Below are 6,513 nucleotides of genomic sequence, written 5' to 3'. Positions count from 1 at the left end.
AAAGTCTGGGAGCCCGGCAGCCTGAACATCCACACCTCCACCAGCGCCTGGTGCCGCCAGCGCCGAGACGTACGGTCACCGGAAGCAGCGGTCAGGGGCTGGGGAGGAGGGCGTGAGATGCCGGACTGTCCTCGCTCTCCTGCTGCCTGGATTTTGGAGGGCCTGGGGGCAGAAAAGGCGTCACCAGGAAATACAGGACCAAAGGACTTTTGGCTCCAGCTGGGGCCTATAATAATGCTGCAGGGCTGAATCTGTTTCCCACAGAGAAGAGCAAGAAGCCCTTTGGCTAAACGTTAAATACACATTCTTAATAAACTATTTACTTACTATTTTTCAGGGAAATCTGAACATTTCACCAGAGAATAGCAATTCTACTTACGAAAAGCCAGATGACTGAAGAACAGCACAAATCGACTTTCCTACATGGAATAAAATAAATGCACCGGAGTTGATAGCGTAAATGGCTGATACATGAGGTTCATTTCGGCTGTCCTTAGGAGCTCAGTTGTAAACGTTAACTACTGTCTGGATGGTGGTTCAGACTGGAGTATAGTAACTAGCAGCTCAGACCCGCGACGTTCACAAAACAGGACTTAAGGTTCTCAAGTGTAATTTTTACTGAACTTTTGGGGGGCTCTCAATTAATGGGACAGCAACCAAGCAAGGTTCACATTTGTTTATTTTTCATTTACAAACATACAGGCAGTAACACTTTAGGTTGGCATAATTTATATGGAAGTTCTTCATTTTTTAAAAGCCATGTGTTTTCATGTTTTTCTATTTTTTCTTTAGCACATTGGGCATATTTCATTCATAGCACTTTCCCCCAAGAACTTCAAGTATAAAAAAAGAAACTAGACAGTAGAGTAACTGGGGCATTAAGAGGTCAAGGGAGCTGCTGGCTGATAATGGAAGTAAATCTAGGCTTACCACAATCCAGTACTGTACCCTTGAACCACTAAATATCTGTGAACATCTTGTAAGTCCGAAGGTATCCCACTACAGACAGTTTTAGTATTATAAAGTGGCACAAACTATGAACAGATCCAGTGTTCTTTGTCTCAAATGAAGTCGGTACAGCAAGCCTAGTTATGCTGATTAGAAGCTCTGTCTTATCTGTGATAAAAATGAAAATGTGGTTGCCAGACAAGATCTTTTACTACATAGTGAGCGAGAAGTAGGAGAGAGTGGGCTGATAGTGAAAAACATGAAAACCATTCATTTGAAAAACTGAGTATTTCAGCAGTCTTTGAATACAAAGCACATATATAGATTATCTTTCTAAAAACCTGCTCTCCATGAATTTGCAGGTCTTCACTCTAATTTCTATATATAATTCAGATTAAATGATAACAGTATCTAATTTTAGCTCTTTAGTGATGTGTCTAGATAAGGGTAATAAAAAGGATCTTAAGTCTCACACCTCACTTCTATTCTTACTGAAGCACTCTTGCTCCAAGGGACCCCTTTTATTACTCAACTAAATAACACCAAAATTATCAGAGAAAATAACTCCTGACCTGAGCTTCTCAATAAGCCCAATCAGACACAACACCTTGTGATCTTTCTCATGTCCATATTTTAACCCCACCCTATGAAGCTACAGCTTATGCTATGAAGCCCTCTCAGCCCATCCAACTTCCAGCCAACCTGGCTTCATTTGAGATGGCCCAGAATCTTGAGCATAGCTCCATGAGCTAGTTAACTACATTACATAACTAGTCTGAAGGATGAAGTCTGTGCCCTACAACCCAAAACTGTACCCTTACTTAAGCAGGAAATACATCTTTATTCAACTCTCTGTGCCCAACTCAGGTCTGCAGCTGGCACTTACAGGTATTCACTGTTTGTTGGATGTGCGCAAGGTCTGTCCAGAAAGTATTCATCCATGTACTATGAAAAGTAGAGACATTTATTGAAGAAGATACAACATTGAACATAATACAATGATGCCTCAGTGTCCTTCGAAGTAGGCCCCTCGGGACCTCACAGTTCTCCCAGCATCTCTTCCACTGTTCAAAACAGCAAAATCCTTTGTTGGCATCCCATCAGCTGTCCCATCATATTTTCCTGAATCTCATCGATGGCCTGAAATCACTTCCCTCTCAAAGGTGATTTTTGTTTTGGGAAAAGCCAGAAGTCGCAGGGTACCAAATCTGGGCTATACAGGAGCTAAGTCACATGGGTGATTTGTTGTTTCAACAAGAAACTCTACACAAAACATGATGCATGAATAGGCATGTTGCCACAATGGAGCTGCTCATAGCTGCAGCCGTTATCATTGTAATGCATCTCTCAACTGACAAGACATTGAGTTAGTACTCCTTACTCATTGTTCCAGCTGGAGGAGTGTACTCATGGTGGACAACACCTTCCCAGTCAAAAAACGATTAACATGGTCTTGATCTTGATGTGACTTTGCCATACCTTCTTTGGGCATGGAGAACCAGGTAACTTTCATTGGGATGGCTGGGCCTTTGTTTCAGAATCATAGCCCTAGACCCACCATTCATCTCTGGTTATGACCTTCTTGAGGAAATCTAGTTCATTGGTAGGATTTTAAATCAATTCATTAGCAACTGCAACCGGATGTTCTTTCTGCTCTGGTGGCAGAAGCTTCGGAATGAGTTTTGCCACAATTCATGCCAAGATTCTGCATCAAACTTTCTGATACAGTAGTTTTTGGAACCCTAGATTAACCTTTAGTTCTCACACTGTCAGATGCCGATCTTTGGTGATTGCATCCTGTACATGTTCAACATCCTCAGGTATTCTGCTTGTTGCAGGCTATTGGGAACCAGTCCGCCTGGCAATGGCAAATGTAGCCCAGCCCTATCAGAAAACCAGCAGGCACGAGTTGGCACATAGGAGCCAAGCCCACAGATCAGCTTTCCCGTGGGAAACCAGGCCTGCATTATACCTAGGCTGCTTCAAGTCTTCCTCTTGCTAAAACTCCCTCACCCTGAGTTGAAGCAGCAAATGCTTGCTGCATATCTTTAGAGGAACTTCCTAAAGCCTGTGCTAATTCTTCCAAGGACAGAGTGTAACCAGACCAATTACTCTTATTGTCCCCTTGCATTTGCAACATTTTTCCCTGTTAATCTGTAAGAAGTCATCAGTAACATACTTTCCTTTGTTATCTATAAAAAGTAATCACCTAAAGCAAACCTGAGCATAATGAATGAAAATCTTCTTTGATGTATGCTATTAAAAAACAATAAAAGCCTGTTCAGGCAAGGGCGGGGGCACTTTCTCTCTCTCTCTCTCAGACAGTGGCCATGCCGTCCCTTTTGCTCCACAGGACTTGGGTAGTCCGTGTGAATTTGTTCATTGTAATCACAACACCACGGACACCACTGGCCAGAGTCCGAATCATCTGGCACTGAAAACAGGGACCCAGGGCTGCGAGCCGTCATTGTGGACAACACACCAACTTGGTTGGAGTGCACGCATCAGCTCAGGTAAGGGCAGACGACATCGAGTGCTTTTCGGTAAGGTCTCAGGGTATGTTGGATTTCAGAGAAAAAGGGGTTTCTTCCAGCGTTGCCCTCTTTTGTGGCTGCTTTGCATCTGCACCTTCTTTAGTGAGGAGGAGCCTTGCTCTCTCTCCCAAGTATTTGCCACAATCTCATCAGCACAGGGTGAGCAATTAAGAGCCACAAGGACACTTACTGCAATAGACACCCATGAGAGGATTAGCAGGAACATGGACCAGGACAGAACACTAGGTTTCCTGCCAGCCATAAGCACAAATCCATGCAACAAGAGGCACACTGTGAAAACACTCACAAGCCCATCCCTGTGAAACAACCCCCAACTAGGTCTAGGCTTGAAAGAAAGAGCAAAGACTTTCCCTTTAATCAGCTTTAAAAACAGCAACTAGTTACAAGGCTATTTACAAGCATCTCAGCAGATTCTTTCTTTCAGGTAGCCTCTTGCAGTCCTTTTGATTTTGCCTCTTTTGCCTTTTCCCTCCATCCGCCTGCATAAGGAAAAGCGAATAGTGAATGAGTGTTTTGGTTTTGACTGGACTCCGAAGATCACTTTCCAGAACAAATTAGTGTTAGTACCAGGTTTTGTATGAGAGCTTTTGACATTTGTCAAGCTCTGAAGACAAAAGGCACTTCCTCTCCCCGGCTGGAGAAATTCAGTATTCCCATGTGAGTCGGAACCTTGGGAGGGTGTCTGGGATTAATTCCCGAGACGTGTAGGTGCCTTGTAGGGAGGGACCTCCAAAATGACTTAATCTAACTTCTGGCTTGTCCAGGAAAGTGTGATATAAAGGTTGGTCACCTAGCACTTCAAGTCCCCCCTCACAGTCTTAAATGCTTGGGGGAGGACCCAAGAAACATAAGCAGGGTTAAAGTACCCGGAATGTCCGGTACCCTTCCCTGACTGTCTTCCGCCAACAGTACATTTCGACTCACTGCACTCCTCACTAGCAAGAAGTGGCATTTAAAGGTGCAGAGTGAAAACAAACCTGAAACTGGTTTTGTAATTGCCGCGCTTGCGGAGAGAGGGATTTCAGAAAAGTTTCTTTTATTTGTTAAAAAATTTCTTTAAAGGTTTCTACAAACCCTCAATCATGGGGAACAGGCTCTCTAAGGAACAGGACCAGCGTTTTAAGGTAACTCAGCAGCTTTTTAAGGCTGTTGGATGTCTCCCTCATAAGGGATCTTTAGACTTAGCTATTTAGGAAAAAGTTGGGCAGAAGGTCAAATAGCACCAGGTGGTGTGAGATAAGATTCTAAAGCTAGAGGATTTAATTTTAAAATACCAGTTTGCTTGAATTTTGTTTTTGTTTCTGTTTTGAAAGGAACAGCTCAGTCTCAAAATATTTTGCTAAACCTCTGGTAAATGGAATGAGATCTCTAATGTTACATCATAAGGATTCTACTCAGAAATAATTTAAATTGATTGCTTAAAGAGGGAAAAAGATCTCACTCCTCTCAGACAGTAAAAAGTGCAGGAAGAGGAAAAAAAAAAACAAGAAAATGTGCCTTTTAACCACTCTGAATCCCCCTTCTGGAGGCCCAGGGACTGCTTTGGTCCTGGGAACAAGCCGTGCCAAGTTTAGTATCCTCCCTCCCTCTTCTCCAGCCTCCCTAAAGTTATCAAAGGCACTAGATAATGAGACAGCTCACTTTTCAGCACACTCAAGGAATGCAGTGATCACAAAAAAAAAAAAAAAAAGTGTTGAAGTATTTGCCAGTGGAGGAAAAAACTGTTTCTGAAAGTTGTGAATGTGTTCATAAATTTGTCGATCTAAATCATGCTATAAGTGGGATGGGGGGTGTGACGTGTTAAAGAAATATCAAGAATCCTCCTTGTTTAAGCCAGAGCTGTGACCCTTTATTGTAAAAATGAAATATAGGTGTACTGTCTCCCAGAGAGAACTAGCCTTTCTCCAGGGAAGACTAACCACCATTTTTTAACTCAGTACCTGTAAACACTGATTATTTCCTTGGGGAAGAACTGTCCATTCTCCCAGAAGGAACGGTTAGTGAATAGAGTCACAAAAGGCTCTTGGTGCGTATCCACTTTTGTCTAAAACATATTTAAGTAGAGCCCTCCCCCCATCCTTCCCACTTTACTTGCAAACTTTGAACCTAGGAACTACCAGGTCCTGAGAACAACAGGGCAATCAACTTACTGCTCAAACTCATTGCAGCTTGTAGAAACAGCAGGGGGCCTGTCTTTCCAAGCAGAGAAAAAAAAATGGCACTTTTAAAACTGACGCTGTTTTTCAGCCGCCACTTGGACCCTCGTTTGTACTGCTCCCTGCCCCTTGCGAACTGGGAAGCCAAGGGTTAGGGCTTAAAGCCAAGAGGACCCCTCCCAGGAGGGCAAGAATCAGACCCCTGGGGCTAAACAGGAAAAGTAATATGAAAAATTAAAGGCCTGTTTCTTTATCATAGACTTAGCTAAAACGGATCGTGAGAGATTTGCTTTTTCAGTCCCTATGTTTAATAATTCACAACCTTTAGAGCGATTTCATTGGAAGTTTTTACGTCAGTGGATGTTAAATTGTCCCACTACTTGTCAGCATTTTGTTCATCAGCCATTCAGCCAGTAAGTTTATTTCCCCAAAGTGTTATTTATCAATACATGGGTGACATTCTGATCGCAGTTCCCCAAGATATTTTAGCAAAAACCTTCTTTCTTAAAAACTCTGGCCTCTGCTGGTCTAGTAATTGCTCCAGAAAAGATCCAGAGTTCAGAGCCTTGGAAATATTTAAGCTACATCCTTTTTAATAGGACAATTTGGCCTCAAGTCCTTCAAATTAATCCACCCAAGGATTTTACTCTTCATCGCCCCCAACAACTCCTGGAAGCAATCAACTGGGTGCCACCCAGCCTTAGAATACCTACCCAACAATTAACTCACTTAATGACCTTAAAGGGGACCTAGATCTCAATTCTCCTAGAAAATTGCCCCCCCCCCACCAAGTCCCTACAAGAATTACCTATAGTAAAGCCCTGGCTGGCATAGCTCAGTGGATTGAGCGTGGA

General features: G+C 43.0%; 1 protein-coding gene across 1 annotated transcript in view; it reads right to left on the bottom strand.

Annotated features, from left to right (window-relative positions):
• Positions 1–3,408: 3,408 nt before the first annotated feature.
• Positions 3,409–6,513, bottom strand: part of CDC16 (cell division cycle 16) — a 42,978-nt gene continuing 39,873 nt past the window's right edge. Inside the window, exon 20 of the mRNA XM_045821691.1 lies at positions 3,409–3,982. The gene's annotated coding sequence lies outside the window, so the exon portion shown is untranslated. The remainder of the gene's footprint in view (positions 3,983–6,513) is intronic.

Source organism: Phyllostomus hastatus, unplaced genomic scaffold (assembly GCF_019186645.2).
Source record: "Phyllostomus hastatus isolate PE091 unplaced genomic scaffold, TTU_PhHast_1.1 phas_scaffold_46, whole genome shotgun sequence".
Lineage (NCBI taxonomy): Eukaryota > Metazoa > Chordata > Mammalia > Chiroptera > Phyllostomidae > Phyllostomus > Phyllostomus hastatus.
Note: the sequence above shows the minus strand (reverse complement) of the source record. Positions and strands in the feature narration are given on the sequence as shown.